This window comes from Acomys russatus, chromosome 8 (assembly GCF_903995435.1).
Source record: "Acomys russatus chromosome 8, mAcoRus1.1, whole genome shotgun sequence".
NCBI lineage: Eukaryota > Metazoa > Chordata > Mammalia > Rodentia > Muridae > Acomys > Acomys russatus.
The window spans coordinates 8,269,078-8,284,861 of record NC_067144.1 but is presented as its reverse complement, the minus strand read 5'-3'; the positions used below and the strand labels follow the sequence as shown (position 1 = coordinate 8,284,861).

The following is a 15,784-nucleotide window of genomic DNA, read 5'->3' as shown; positions in this document are numbered from 1 at the left end:
GTTTTGCAGTAAAACTCCCTAAGAGACATCCCATAGTCACTGCTCCCCAGTTCCTATCTTCCCATTCTCACTTGAAAACCCCCTAACTTCATGACCCTGCTCTGTCAGAGGTACCAGGTGGTCCACAAGAGAGTCTTCTTTACCCCACTTTCCAACCCAGATTCTTCTCGGTCTCTCCATCCGCAGTCTGCTGCCGGCTCCTCCTTGCCTTCCCAGTCTCTACACACTGACATGGCCTGGGTTGTGTCCTTATTCTCCACTGGCTCTATGGGTCTCATGCTCTGAGCTCCCTCTACCTGGTGGGTGGTTTGCACTCAGCAGGTGTTCACTGAAACCCATGAAAGTAAGTTCTGATGGCGAGAGGGGGAGGGGCTGTGAGAATGAGGGGTGCAGGGTGGCCACAGTGGGAGCTTCACTATCTAGCCTCTCGTCCACTACCTACGGAAGACGATGATGCTCCTGGAAGTCAGCAAAATATCCTGGCAAAGATGTGGGTTCTCAATGTCCATCTTGGTCATTCTGATCTAAACAGTCTGTGTTGAGGATGAGCACGGTGCATTTAACAAGCTCCCCTGCTGCTCTGGGTCCTGGGAATCAAAAGGCTCCAGGGCATCACTACCGCCTCTGCCACTGATCTATTCTCTCCCATCCAATCCTCTCACAACAAGCAAGATCCAGGAAAGGGGAAAAAATAAAAAAAAAAATCAAGAGTAACTTTTACAGTGATTTAACAAAATCATTTTATGCTTTTTAAAAGGGGGGGGGGCTAATACTTTCAATATCCTCCCTTTGTTTCTTTATAAGCTTTTAATTTGTTTTGCAAAGATAACGCTGTCATCTCAAAACTCCAAGTTAAAAAAAAAAACCAACACCCTGGCTTTTCTACCTGTCCATTTTATGACCCTCAGCCAGTAATCCACGTTCCGCAGCCCTTGTGCTTCATCGGCTGGATACAAATCATACTCAGAAGTTCACCTGTACCAGATGTAGCTAACTATTCAATGACACTGCCTCACATTCTTTAAGACAATGATACTTTGCGTGCTTTCTCTGAGCTCCCGTGATGCCTGTGGGACTCACTTCATGACTACACTTGCCACCATGGCTCCTGAGGGAATGAGGGAATATGATTAGCAGTTGAGAAAACACACTTCTTCTGCCGTCTGGTTCCAACACCCGAGCAAGCTCCTTCCACAAAGTGGAAGTTCGAATGGGTCAAGATGAAATCTGCCAAAAACACTTCTGACAAGTCACTATTTTGCTAACAAGGGCTCGTGCTAAGCAACAGGATGGGGGTGCAGCGGAGGTTGGGGGGGGGAGGGAGGAGAGCAGTAGCCAGAGAATCTGAGAAGTGAATTTAAGAAAGGCATGAGCCATTTACAGTTTGAACAGCCTAGGTAATGTTTACCCAAAGCCAAGCTTAATAAGGTTAAGGGTGGGGAGGGGGGAGATGCTGGCCAGATCAAAGCTTTGAGAATAAAGGGGCTTTCTAAATAAAGGTTGTCTAAACCAGAGATCGGATGGTTTCCCCAGCCAGGCAGACAACGATGGAAATGATGCCAAAGTCTTCAGAAACAGTATATATTCTCACAGAGGTTGTTGACCTGCCTTGAGAACCAGACTCATGAGGAGGAGGAGGAAGAGGAGGAGGAGGAGGAGGAGGAGGAGGAGGAGAGCACTGACTGCGTACTATAGTCAGTCCCTGACCAAAGCCAGATAATATGAACATATATATAACAGAAACAAAAACCTGGCCATTTGCTATCTTTAGCCTTGTACCCTACAGGCAAATGAGAAAATGTCTGCCAATATTTTGTACAGGTTCTTGATGAAAAGTGACCCCTTCGTGCCTCCTTAGCTCCCCTTCTGTATAACACCCCAGAGCAAGCAGTAAATGCCCCAGTCCAGAAGGCATTCCCTCTCACCCCCCGACATCCTCAAATCTTACCACACCAGAGGGCAACCAGCATTCTGCTCTGTAAATCAAATGGAATAAGCAGAGGAGAAAGGCACAGAAAGAGCCTATGAAGAGGGTTGAATAAACCATACTCCTAGGCAATGCAGCCACTCCTCCCCTACGCTACACCACACCCCTATGCTTCAGAAAAACAGAAAACTATGTCTGTCTCCACACCAGGAAGAGGGCCTGTTTCACTTCCTTCTGATCTTTTTTGTTGTTATTATTTTGTTTTTCGAGACAGGGTCTCTCTGTGTTAGCCTTGGCTGTCCTGGACTCGCTTTGTAGACCAGGCTGGCCTCGAACTCACAGCGATCCACCTGCCTCTGCCTCTCAAGTGCTGGGATTAAAGGCGTGCGCCACCAAGCCCGGCACTTTTTTTTTTTTTTAATTTCCTCCTCAAGTTCTAACCGGTTACAGAATCAGTTCTCCACCCTTTCAGGTCTTCTAAGTTGGGGTTCCATGAGGAAACAGAGTGGAGTCCAAATATCCTAAGACAACCTTTGTTTATAATGTATACGGTTATTAACAGAGATGTGAATCATCCTTTGGAGGAGACAAAGATTGTGTACTGAAAGTTTCCTACAGAATTTTTCTTAATTCTCTGAATTACCCCCCTCAACACACACAATTTAAAAACAAAGATTTATTACTTAAACAGTATTCTGCTTGCATGTGTACCTGCCCGACATAAGAGGGCACCAGATCTCATTATAAATGGCTGTGAGCCACCAGGTGGTTTTGGGGAATTGAACTCAGGACTTTTGGAAGAGCAGACAGTGCTCTTAACCTCTGAGCCATCTCTCCAGCCCCACACACAGTTCTTACAAGAATATATCCATCTTCAATATTCTTAATTTAGAACTGTTGCTTACACGCCACACGCCATTATTTTTCTTCTTCTTCTTCTTCTTCTTCTTCTTCTTCTTCTTCTTCTTCTTCTTCTTCTTCTTCTTCTTCTTCTTCTATTGAGAAACTATTCCATTTGTCCTCTCTCATGTGTCCTACTTGAGGCTGATGGCTTCTTCCGGTGTTGCTTACAGAATCCCTACTCTGAATCCTGCAAGGGAGTGCCAGATTTCAAACCCTGCGTTGATATCCAATATTTTAAGTTCAAAAGTTCTTCTTTTTCTCATTGTTGCTTTGTTTTATACCTTAAATAGATGTAAGTCCTACCATCTAAGGCTTGCCGGGGAGGGGGGGGGGACATTAAGGACAGATGTTCTTCTATTTTGCAGTGCTCCCAAAGTGTGAAAGAAACATACTCCATGTTCACAGTGGGCTCACTCAGGCAATGAAGGCCACAGAGGGAAGTACCGAAGGTGGACAGAAATTCCCGTGCCCAACTACATGTCTCATGTAGTTAGGGGGACATAAAGAATCAAATCAAATACAAATGCACGTGGCACTTTGGAAAGAAATAAGTTCTTTGCAAGATAGTAGAGTGGGTGGAGAGATGGAAATAGGCCGAGTAGACAGTAAACTGGGTGTGTGGGAGGCCACCGCTAAGTCCCATCTTCACAGACTAGCAAGAGGCTCAAGGAGGGGCCACGGGATTTTCCCATCATGCTTTTCATAATGCAGAATGTGTTTAGTGGTTCTCAGGAGACTGTGTGTAAGGAATAGTGGTTTTCTGTTTACTTTAGTACTTTATCTGTTACCTAGGGCCACAGCACCGCAAATGTGCCCACCCAGTCTTGTCTAATTTAATCATAAATTCCATCCACAGCCATGGCCACAATCATACCTCCCAGAGAACAGGCTTCCCTGGTTGGCTAAATAGAGGCAGTCACCTAAATTCCCCCAACTGCCCTCACCTGACAAGGCTAACTCATGCTAAGCTTACCCAGAAGAACCAATGTAAAGCCGGAATTTTAGTGACTGCCAGATCAGACATGACAGACATCCCCCACCACCACCACCACCACCACACCACTCCCCCGCCCCAGCACTCAGTGGGCAAATGCAGAGGAGCACCTATAGCAGAAGCAGCCTTGTATGTGAGGGTTTGCGCACCAGAGCTATGCGGGGGGGTGGGGGGGGGGGTGGGGGGTGGTCACAGTAAAGGCACTGCCAACGTGACCACTCCATGGTATGGTTAGGGGGAAGGTTTTTTGTTTTTGTTTTTTGGTTTGGTTTGGTTTTTTTTGTTTGTTTGTTTTTTTGTTTTTGTTTTTTTTTTTTTTTTTTTGGTAGATATGAAAGATAAGATAAGCCAGAGGCATCTGGAAGAATCCAGAGCAGAAAGAGAAAGAAGTAGGCTGAACATGGCCAGGGCTATCTGTGAGAGGTGAGAACAGCAGGGGATAGAGAATAGAGAGAGCACAGTGAGAGAAGCAGGAGTAGAGAGCAGCGAGAATAGCGGGGCCAGAAGAAGAAGGAGCAGCGGAGGGGAGGGAAGCCCACGGGCTGGAGGGAGTTAGGGGCTGAGGAGGGGGTAGGAAGGACCAGGATGCTTGCTCAGACTCTGAAATGCGAACACGTACTTACTTGCCAGTGGGGACTGAGGGAGGCTGGAGGCAAGAGTGGACATTGGAATTTTGATGGGAGCCACAGGTATGTGTTAATTTGAGCTCCACGTGTCCCTTTTACCAGAGGTAAGTGAACTACGTCCTTTTGGCTGACATGAAACAGCCCCACTAGTTCCTGAGGAATGCTAGTTTAAAACAAAACTAAAAGCTAAAAAACTGCCAGAAACCCTCCCTAGACTTGGGTGAGTCTAGGATGAGCCAGTGAGCCTTCCCTCAACACCCTTATTTTGAAAACGGGGTGCCTTTTGGACCAGACAGGCCTCCACTTTGGGCCCTTCAACAGTGCAGTTACACCAGCTGAGGGAAGGGACTCCATACGCTAAACTGCAAAAAGGACCAGATGGCTGCGTAGTAGAGAGAGAAAAAAACGTCAAACACTACAAAGTGTTTCTCTTAAACCCTGGACATGCATGGTGGCACACAATGTAACCCCAGTACTCACAAAGAGGCAGAGCTACGAGGACCTCAGTGAGAGGCCAGCCTGAAATAAACAGTGTGTTCAGTGCCACGCTGCGTGCTACAGAGCAATACCCTGTCATAAAACAAGAGTTTTATCTTACCAAATGACGTAAGTCTCTCACTACTCGAACTGAAGTTGAACTGGGTCTTTTGTAAGAGCGGTCACACCTGCTAGAACTGTCTTATGCATCCTGTCACCCAGAATGTTCAGACCTAGGGACGTTGTCAAGGGCTGTTCCTGCTTTCCATAGTACCTTGTCCATCTGGGCAAAAGAAAGCCAGGGTCAGAGTTTCCTGGCATTGTTTTAAATTAGGGTGTGTGTGTGTGTGTGTGTGTGTGTGTGTGTGTGTGTGTGTGTGTGTGTGTGTGTTGAGATAGGATTTTTCTATGTAGCCATGGCTGTCCTGGACTCAACCTGCCTCTGCCTCCCAGGGAGTGCTGGGGTTAAAGGCATGTGCCACCACACCAGTATTATGTGTTTGGGGTTTTTGACTGCACATATATCTGGGAACCGTGTGCGTGTATGGTGCCTGCAGTAGCCAGAAATGAGCATCTAGAAGGCTACGGTTCCCTAGGAACTGGAGTTACGGACAGTTTTGAGCTCTGGATGGTAGGCACTGAACCCAAGGTCCTCTGGAAGAGCAGTCTACTTGGCCTTAACCTTGAAGCCTTCATCTCCTAAATGACAGAATCTCTGGACATAGCTAACCACCTCACCTTAAGGTCACCAGCGTGAAAGCTACTTTGCGCCTTCATCTTAGTAAACTAATGTCTTCTGAAGGTCCAGGTCAAGCCCACACCATGCACAGAGAACAGGGAAGAAAAATGGGGGAAGGAAGCCTTGTTCAAGTCTGCTGATAGCATTGGGGCAGCACTGCTGACAAACTGATGCACCACGTTACTTACTCTCAGTGGATTCTGACTGAACTAACTGGTAGCCTTCACAGAATGGGGTGGGGCTACCACTTCTCTGGGAGGGGCATGAGCAAAGGCAATTCCAGGCCAGCCACGCCCCCCAGGTGGGACATGGCCAAGGGACGCTGTTAACATTGGAAATGGCAGGCCCACAGCATTAGCCCAAGTCTCCAGGAATACACGCCATCTACTTTGGTCATCCAGACACAATAGAGGTGGCTACTTCAAGATGTTCGCAGCACAGAGCTCGCTCTCCTTCCTCACCACACCACAGGACTGTGAAGTTGCTCTTTTCAGCACATTTTACAAGCCAAGAAGCTGAATCCAAGGACCTTGAGGACTTGCCGGTAAATGGCAGAGCCAGCACTTGAACCCGGGACCGTCTGAAGTCAAAGAAACTATGTGGTTTGGGTTTTCATGCATAATGGTTTTATTAACTGCCATTTTCACGAAACTTTCAGTGAATTTCTTCCAAATTCATTAAATAATCTAATACAATTTTGAACTGTTTTACTTAATTGAGCATTTTATAATTACTGTTTTTAATGATTTGAGAAGTTAGCATATAAATAAGTGGGTTTCGGTGTGAGCTTTTTGGGGTCCCTGTTTCACTCCCATCCTCCTCCTTTTCCTGGTCTACTTCCTACAAACACACAAGAACGCACACGCACTAAAAACTAGAATCTGTATATAAGAGAAAAAAGAAGCTTGTCTGAGTTTGCCTCATTTCTTTTAACGCAGTGATCAGTAATCTTCAGTTCCAGTTTGCTGTACTGTCACAACTCTTTACAGATGCGTGACAGATGCATCTATCTAGTGGCACTTTCTTTTCCACTCCTCTGCTGATGGACGTTTAGGCTGGTTTCATGTGTCAGATACAGTTGACTAATCCGGAACTACACGTGGATATGCACAGACCTCTGTGGTGTGATGAATTTGCATCCACTGACCAGGTGTGGGTATAGCTGAGTCATACAGTAGTTCTATTTGTGGCCTTTTCAGGAAGCTCCACACTCATTTCTGTAGTGGCGGCACTAATGCACGCTCCCACCAGCGGTGCAGAAGGGCTCTTTCCCCCACATCCTTGCCAGCATTTGTTACTTTTTTCTTGATGACAGCCATCATTGGCCATTTTTTTCTTTTCTTCCTTTATTTGTTTGTTTGTTTTGGTTTTTTGAGACAGGGTTTCTCTGTGTGTAGTTTTGGCTGTCCTGGACTCACTTTGTAGATCACAGACATGCACCTGCCTCTGCCTCCCTGAGTGCTGTGATTACAGGTGCGCGCCACCGCAACCTGTCTTGGTCATTTATTCTTATTTCTTCTTTTGAGAACTATCTATTCAATTCATCAGCCCATTTCTTGACTACCTGGGAGGGGTTGCTTAATATTTTTACTTCAAATATTTTAAGAGCTCAGTCTTTTAACCATTCAAAAAATCTCTAAAAATATCCAGTCTATAAAATTCCAAAGTCTATAAAAGTCCAAAGTCTCTTAACTGTGGACTTCTGTAAAAATCAAAACTAAATTAAATACCCTTTTTTACTCCAATAGGAAGAACCAAGGCACAGTCACAATCTGAACAAAGAAAAACCTAACTGACAGTGTCAATAGCTCAGCATCCACTGCGTAAGACTCACTCAGCATCTTCTGGGCTTCTGCGGGGCCTGGGCAGTGTCATGTCTCTGACTCTGCCATCCACAGCACACACAGTTTGTCCTGTAGACTGGCTCCACTTCACAGCTGCTGCTGTCTGTGACAGTCATCTGATGATTTGGGTATCTCCAAAATCCTGGGGCCTCCACTTCACCAATAGCCTCTCCTGGGCTTTCCTCATGGACTCTGACCCTGCCACATGATAACAAGCTTCGACTTCCCTCCAGGATACCTTCAAACCTGGAGCTTCAACTACAGCAGAGGCTGTACCTTCCTTCGCCAATGGCTTCTCCTCAGAGACTCCAGCCCCATCACACAGTGCCAAACCTCAACTGTTCTCTATGACCCATTCATACCATCCAGATTGGTACCAGCTGGGTGACTTTCATACTACCAAGTTTGGCTGTCAACCTAAGGTGCAACCTTGGCTACCTCTGGAACAAAGTTTCTGTGTGCTGACTCTGAGCAAGCATTTCCTAGATTTCACCTCAGCGATGCTAGTCTCTTCTTAATCACAGCTGACTTTTTAGCCCCAGATGGCCAGTACTGGTTGTCAAAAAAAAAAAAGCAAAGATTTACTTTTGTTGTGTGTAGTCTCGTTAATTACTGCCAATTCTTCAGCCCCAGGTGACCAGAGCACCAATATTTCATTCAAAATACCAATGGTCCTGATAGTCTTTAATGGACTCCCAAATTTCCCTCAGAAATTTCAGAAAGCAGGGTCTCTATCATCTGCATTCTCTAGACACTCTTGTCTTTCAGAACCCCCCACACAACAGTGCAATAAGCTCAACAACTTTTCCAGCCCAAAGTTTAAACATCATTACAATTCCCTTCAAATCACAGTTCCCCAAGACATGGTAGTAGCTTTTGTCAGAGTTTCTATTACTGTGATGAAACACCATGACCAAAGCAGCTTGGGAAGGAGAGGGTTCAGTTAAGGTTTTTTGTTTGTTTGTTTGGTTGGTTGGTTTTTTTGCTTTTTTTTTTTTTTTTTCCCCCGAGATAGGGTTTCTTTGTGTAGCCCTGGATATCCTGAAACTGGCTCAGTAGACAAAGTTGTTGGTCTCAGACACAGAGATTCCACCTGCCTCTGTCTCCCAAGTGATTAAGGGCGTGTGCCACCACTGCCCAACTGTTTCTTTAAGATTTAACTATCAGGTCACATTCCATCACTGAGGGAAGTCAAGAAAGCAGGAACAAGGCAAGAATCTGGAGACGGGAAGTGATACAGAGGTGATGGAGAAGTTCAAACTACTGAGTTGCTGCTCATGGTTTTCTCGGCCTGCTTTTTACACACTCCAGGGCCACTATTGAGGGGCAGTCTCCCACATCAATCGCTGATGAAGAAAATATACTGTAGACTTGCCTACAGGCACATCTTATGGGGGCATTTTCTCCATCAAGGTTCCTCTTCCAATATAACTGGTTTGTGTTGACATAAACAGGCTAGAAGAAAGCCCCACCCAGGCACATAGGGAGCTCAACTGGCTGACCAGGACCCAGTGTTTCAAGTGCCCTGTAATATCAATGGATCCAGAAGTGAAAGGTAACTGTTTGTAAGCCGTGGCTCCCAAGGAAACCAAGCAGCTGCTTCATGCTGAGTCTTTGTACTTGGGGATGGATTTCATTCCACAGATGTAAGTTTGCTTGTGGGGAGCCATGCCAAATTTTGCCATGTCAGAAATCCTGTGCTTAGGCTACATGCTATTGTGGGGAACTGTGGCTGTGCTGGTGCTGACCATTACTTGTTTTTCTCTGCAGTTGAAACATTACTTGTTTTTCTCTGCAGTTCAAACATTGTGCTCCACGGGTTGCCTTCATTTTCCTTGTTTTGGGCCTTCCTCCCCTATATAAGCAGTTCTGTTACTCCCAATAAACGGCATTCTGTCAGCACGAATGACCTTTTTTTTCAATCTGCAGGCCCTTGCATTTGCTGTCATGCCCGACTGCACACAAAGAAGACATTAAGTGCTGATGGGGGTGGGGGCCGGTGGGGATTGTGCTCAACCTAATACACATCAGGGCATCAGGTAAAGCTGACCTGGGGACTCTCACAGATTCCAAGATTGTGAGGGAACTCCCTCACAAATGTCAACCAAAAGCCTACTATTGCTCCAACACTCTAGACACGAAGAGAGTGAAGATGAGGAACGTCAGATGAACATTTTTAGAACTTTTTTTTTTTTTTAACGAAATTCAGGAGAACGTTGGGATTCTTCATATTCACCCTGCAACAGCAACAGAACCAGGGCATCAGTCACACTTGCCTCTGGCTCACAGCACATGGAAACTTGGGTACTGACCCTCTCAGACTGAGAGATGAACCCAAAGACAGACAGCAGTAATAAGCCTTTGACAAGGCCCAAGCTGGGAGATTTGTGATAAATGTCCCTGGAAACACACCCCAGAGACAGATGAAACTAGATCCTTGCTTTATTATTCCATTTCTGAGTCATCTTAGGCAAATAATAGGAACATCCCAGCACTTATTTTCTCTCCTGTAAGATGTGTACACTTGGGCCCCCAGGAAGTAGGCAGGAGTGACAGGCACCTGGAGCCTGGAGTGGCTGTGGGATGGAGAGGTCCTCCCTTTCTGAGATGAGATGGCATTTCTGGGAGTGCCATGAGTCAATATTGCCTTTGGCTTAACCTAGGACCTAAACAAAACCAATATTTGCCCCTTTAGATTTCTCCTGTATCAAAAGCCGCCTGGTGGCAAAGGGAACAGGAGTGCAGTGCCCTAATGGGGAGCCAGAGGCAGAGGGATGGCACTGAAGCCAAACGAAAAGTGAACTCCAGAAAAATACCCCAAACAGTACACTCATGTAGCGTGCATTTGCTCTTGAATCAAATCACTGTATCCCCACTCTGCTTAGATTTCCCACCCTCTCTGTGTCTGCTTCTTCAAGAGAGAAGATGGGGCTTATGATCCCCATCTCAGAGCTAAAAGTAGTGACACATGGCTGTGCTCTCAGGTACTCAAGAAGTTGAGGAAGGAGGCTCACGGAAGCACAGGATTCAAAGCAAGTCTACAACCCAGTGAGAGCCATGTCGTATGCCTGAAATTCCAACACTAGGGTTGGAACTGGGTAAGAGATTTATGAGTTCAAAGCCAGCTTTGGACTATGTAGTAAACCTGTCTGTGTGTGTGTCTGTGTGTGATTCACCGAATTGTGGTGAAACACAAAGAGAGTAATAGACACTAGGCTTTATCAGATGAAATCTGTGTTACGTTAAATTTCTCCAAGCCAGTGCTATTACTTTATTCTTTCCATGAAGCCACAGAAAACAAAGTGTAGGCAAAGCTCTGTCCAGTTTCAAAGACGTGCACCCAGGAGACACAGCCCTGGAGGATCCTCCCACTAGCGTGCTAGGTAATTATGAACTGGGGCAAGCACTGCTGGATAGAGTCACTTCCCTTATCACCATAGGAGAGTGGGGCCTCTTACACCCTGTCTGTGCCTTCCACATCACTGCATGGGGCAGGAGGGCACCACCCACTCTGGATAGGAAAAGACCGTGTGCTCAACTTCTTACAGCAGAACCCAGGTCAGGTTTTTTTCCCTACTACAATAACTTTACCATCCATCCCTCACTTCCTTTAACCCCCTGCTCAGCAACATGTCCAGGAAAGAAGCCAGGCATCTCTGCGTAATCTAAAGAGAAACCCAACAGCCTGAGGTCTGCCTCTCAGTCCTGACTTCAGAGAGTTCAGGTAAGTACTGTAAGGTTTGTCGGCTCCACCACTCACCTAGTGTCCAGATAATCTCAAAGATGCCCATAGTACCCCCATCCCCATGAAGTCTTTCCTGGTATACAAGCAGGCAAGTTACTTAGAGTCACAGCCCCATTTTTGTGTTGAGTATCCCCCGCCTACAGGTCTATGGCTATAACAAAAGTACACCCCCCACCCCAAGCCTGGGCACAGAAGAGTGAGGTGGGAGGAAGCCCATCAAACGAAGAAGGGAATTTGGTTTAGCAGAGTTGTCATGCAAAGACCGGGGTCCAGGGCTGAACCTCGCTCTAGTAAATAAGGCAAGATGCTGTCAACCGAATTCACCTGAAACCCAACCTAGCCCTGGACACCAATCACTGTGAAGGGTGTCCCACACTAATCAATCACTGTGAAGGGTGTCCCACACTAATCAATCACTGTGAAGGGTGGCCCGCACTAACCAATCACTGTGAAGGGTGGCCCACACTAACCAATCACTGTGAAGGGTGGCCCACACCAATCACTGTGAAGGGTGTTCCACTAACCAAAAGAACACCAGGGATCAGAATCCTGGCTTGTGTATGTTGCCTGAGTGCCCAGCGGGGAATGAAAGGCTACAGACTGCCAGGTGGTGAAAACTCAGAGATAAAGAGGTAACCATGGTGCCTCTTGTATGAGACAGCGTTGTTCATCCTGAGACTCAGACTGCAAGGACAAAAAAGTTATCATTTCCTTTCTGTCCACTGACCACTAGGCTTTGTTCCCTATAGAACGTTGTTATAGATAAAACAGACCAAAATCAAGCCAGGCATGGTGGCGCACACCTTTAGTCTCAGGACTCTGGGAGGCAGAGGCAGGCAGATCACCGTGAGTTTAAGGCCAGCTTGGTCTACAAAGCCAGTCCAGAACAGCCAGGGGTATACAGAGAAACCCTGTCTCAAAAAAACAAAACCAAAGATGAAAAAAAAAAAACCCAAGTAAACAAAACCTTAACAAACTCCACAATGCAGTAAGTGCAAGAGCCAAGATTTGAACTCTGGGTTTTGTGTCCCTTAGTACTGCCCAGCCCAGGCAAGCCGAGCTAACCCTGGCGCAGTGTCATCACACCCATAGTGTCAGAATGCCTCCTTTAAAAACATAATAGAAAAAAAAAAAAGAAAAAGAAAAAAAAAATCATAAAAACATAATAGAGAGCCATTTTCAAGCAAAAGTTTTAATGCGTTAACCTTTTTAATACAAAACAGGAAAATGCCCCCAAACCCAGTGTAAATTAATGAAATGGGCTCATAAAACTCTGTAATCTCACTTGAAAGGAAAACAAGGAAGAAAGGAGTTGGGGAGGTGGGTCATCAGGTAAGAGCATTTGGCTGCCCTTGCGTAGGATCCGGTTCAGGTCCTATTGGCATCAGGGGGCTCACAGCCACCTGTCACTGCAGCTCCGTGGGTCCTAGGCTGGCTTCTGGCCTCTGCTGGCACTGCAGGCATGTGTTGCACATATAGATAAGGCAAGCACACACATATGAAAAAAAAGGTTTTAAAAAGAACAAAGAATTAGAGAAAAAGGAAAAACAGCAAAGGAAGGAAAGAATGGATGGAGACACAGGAGACAGGAGACTAGTCATTGGGTGTCTAGTCATTGAGAAAAATAAATCAAAATAAATGCACCCAGAAATATTGGAGTTTTTTCTGTGACCACACCTGTGTATATGGGTCACAGCATTTTGTTTACTTTTATAGGTGTTTACTAGGCAACATACCAGCTATTATTATCACCTTCTCTTTTTATTCCATGAGTTCAAACTTCCTCTTATTCCCTTTGGACAAAAGAACTTTTTTGGTTTTTTTTTTTGCTTGGCTTTTTGTTGTTGTTGTTGTTGTTTTGGTTTTGGTTTTTCAAGACAGGGTTTCTCTGTGTAGCCTTGGCTGGGACTAAAGAACTTTTAGCATTCAGTTAAGAGACAGTGGGGTGACAGAGGAGAGCCTTGGTGTTGCGTAGCAGTTTCTTCCAAACTTGAAAGACTTGAAGACTGAAACAGTCTACCCTTCAGAGACATGCCTTAAGACAGAAGGTAAACTAGTTAAAATGGGCTCTGGAAGTCCCTGAAACTGACAAGAGTTACTGGGCTCTTCCCTCCCAAGAGTAAACCGCACAAACTAATCAGAGTCACTCTCACACAAGCCAAGCTGCAAAGAAGACTCTCAGACCAGACCAGTGTGTCCAGAAGAAGCCGAAACCACCCAGCAGCCTTGATGAGAAGCAGCTGAGTACCTCTCTCTGACTTGACCCTGGTTGAAATTACTGAGATTCTACAATTTGCAAACTTCTTTCTCTACATTTGGGCCAGTCTATCCAGTCATCAAATACTTTCCCAACACCAATATATTTACATTTGCCTTCTAGAAGGGGTGCCAACAACACAAATTTCCAACCATTTGGATGTTATCCTACAAAATACTGTCCCTCCAATATCATTTTTCTATGAAATACTGTTCATGCCAACACTTTTCTGTTTTTCCCACTGTGAGATTTCTATCCATCTGCCTTCAAGGTCACTGACTCTTTCATCCGTCATCTTCAATTCTGCAGCTAAGCTGAGCACCCAGCGAATGAATTCCTTCAAATGTCATTATTTTAAAGTGTTTTGTTTTTTGCTTTTTTTTTTTTTTTTTTTTTCATCTAGTTGTTTTGCACTGGCTTCTATTTCTCTGCTGAGAATTTCAGTTTTTCCATTATTTTTGGGACTGGAGAATGGATACAACTGCCGCCTCAACCCATTCTGACTCACCCCAGGGTCAGAACTTGTTGAAGGTCTTTTTCTTTAAACACTGTTTGAATTTTCTTCTTCTTGGTTTTTTTTAAATATTGAGTGAACTCAAACTGAATTATAACCTGGACACTTGCACACTGTACTATGAGATGTGGGGTCCTGTTGAAGTCCTCAGGGAAATGTGGGTTCTGTTTGTTTTGCCAGGCAATTACGCCGCTGACACTGCCCCCTCCTCTTTTGTAAATGGCAGCTGACATCAGTTCGGATTTCAAAACCTTGGCTACACTGTCCATATCTGCCTATTACAAGTGCCACTCGAAGAGCTGTCTAGGACTTGGTAGTGGTTAATACCACAGTTTTCAAAACTTCTACTGTACGCCTTTGGATCCGCTCCAAGTAGACACATTCCTAGTGTGCCCAGAACTGCTTTGATTCCGTGCAGAGGCTGTTAGCAAGTTTCCTTCAAGATCTCTCTCTTCTCGCTTTGCCCTCACACTTTCTGGCTTCCAGTGGGATAATTTTCTAGGTTCCCAGAACTAAACTGATGCTGCTGCCACCATAGACAGTCAGCCTCCCGTAGTACCATTCTTTGAGACAGGGATGCACTGAGTTCAAGTTCTGACCCCAGGACCCACCTGTCTGCTGTTTGCAACATTCTCACTCATGAGACTGGTTGGTGTACAGAGGGGCCACAGCAGAAAACTCAAACTCTTGGTTTCCTTTTTTGTTTTTATTTTTGTTTTTCGTAATATAAACACTATGCAGGTTTCCCCACACATCCAACGCTAGCAATTCTACAACAGAGACCAGCGAGGCGTCCCTGAGTTCAGTTGACTCTGCCACTGTCTGCCTGAAGAAAGCGTCAGCTCTCTCAGCTCTCTTAGCCACCGTTACACTTACTGACTAGGCATCTAGTGAAGACGTGTACTGATGGGTAAGCGTTTAGACTGCTGAAATCCCAGCTCTGCTAACCGCAGGATGTGCAACCTTAGGCAAAGCAGCTGCTTCTCTGAGCTTTAGTTTCTATAAAATACAAGTAATGGCAATAGTAATACCACTTCCCAGAGCTTTGGGGGGGGGGCGGGATTAAATAAGTTACTGTCTAATAGTCATAAAAGACCTAGAAAAGTGCCATATGTAAGAATCCTCAGAGTCTCACAGGTTGCCATGGTCTCTGCTGCTAAAGAGGGCGCATGGTGCAGGGAAAGGGGGCAAGAGCTCGCAAGGAAGTCCAAGCTCACTTTCTCCAGCTTGCTGAAAGTGAAAGCAGGTTTCGTTTTTGTGAAAAATCTCAAATTGCGTATCTGTGTGGATGTTCTAGAAGGCCCCATGGCAGAAGGGAGGAGGGTAAATCTATGAGATGGGGCAAGAGATCAGCGCTCTGGAGGGGTCCTGCTTTGGGTATGAGTCTTCTGTTCTAAATCGGGACACACTGACCACGTGCTCTATCTATATGCACACAGGTGACAATGACCTTCAAAAGAGTCCAGCGGCGTGCGGCCATTTCTCTATTTACCCTGCAACCCTAAACAGATAAGAAAATCTAAATCTTTAATCTGTCTCATAGGGCCTAGAGTGACTTTTGCCCCTTTTATTTTTGCCCCTGTTCCAGAAGGTCACTTCCCAACAGCCCTCAGTTTCTAGTCATATGGAACGAAGGTCAGCCCCCCTCCCCCAGCATTGATGGAGCTCAAACGTCTGACTTCTCATTAAATTTCCATGTGTCTCCCTTGCAGGCAGGCTACTTCTAAGACATTGCCAGAGAAAGTGACTTTCCTATCC

At 45.6% G+C, this 15,784-nt stretch overlaps 1 protein-coding gene across 2 annotated transcripts in view; it reads right to left on the bottom strand.

Moving 5' to 3' along the window:
* St6gal1 (ST6 beta-galactoside alpha-2,6-sialyltransferase 1) overlaps window positions 1–15,784 on the bottom strand; it is a 132,404-nt gene that overhangs the window by 39,105 nt on the left and 77,515 nt on the right. Inside the window, exon 1 of one of the 2 annotated variants that reach the window (XM_051150780.1) lies at window positions 1,949–2,068. The exons of the other annotated variant lie outside the window; for it this stretch is intronic. The gene's annotated coding sequence lies outside the window, so the exon portion shown is untranslated. Of the gene's footprint in view, window positions 1–1,948; window positions 2,069–15,784 lie in introns of those variants that run through there. 2 annotated transcript variants of the gene reach the window in all.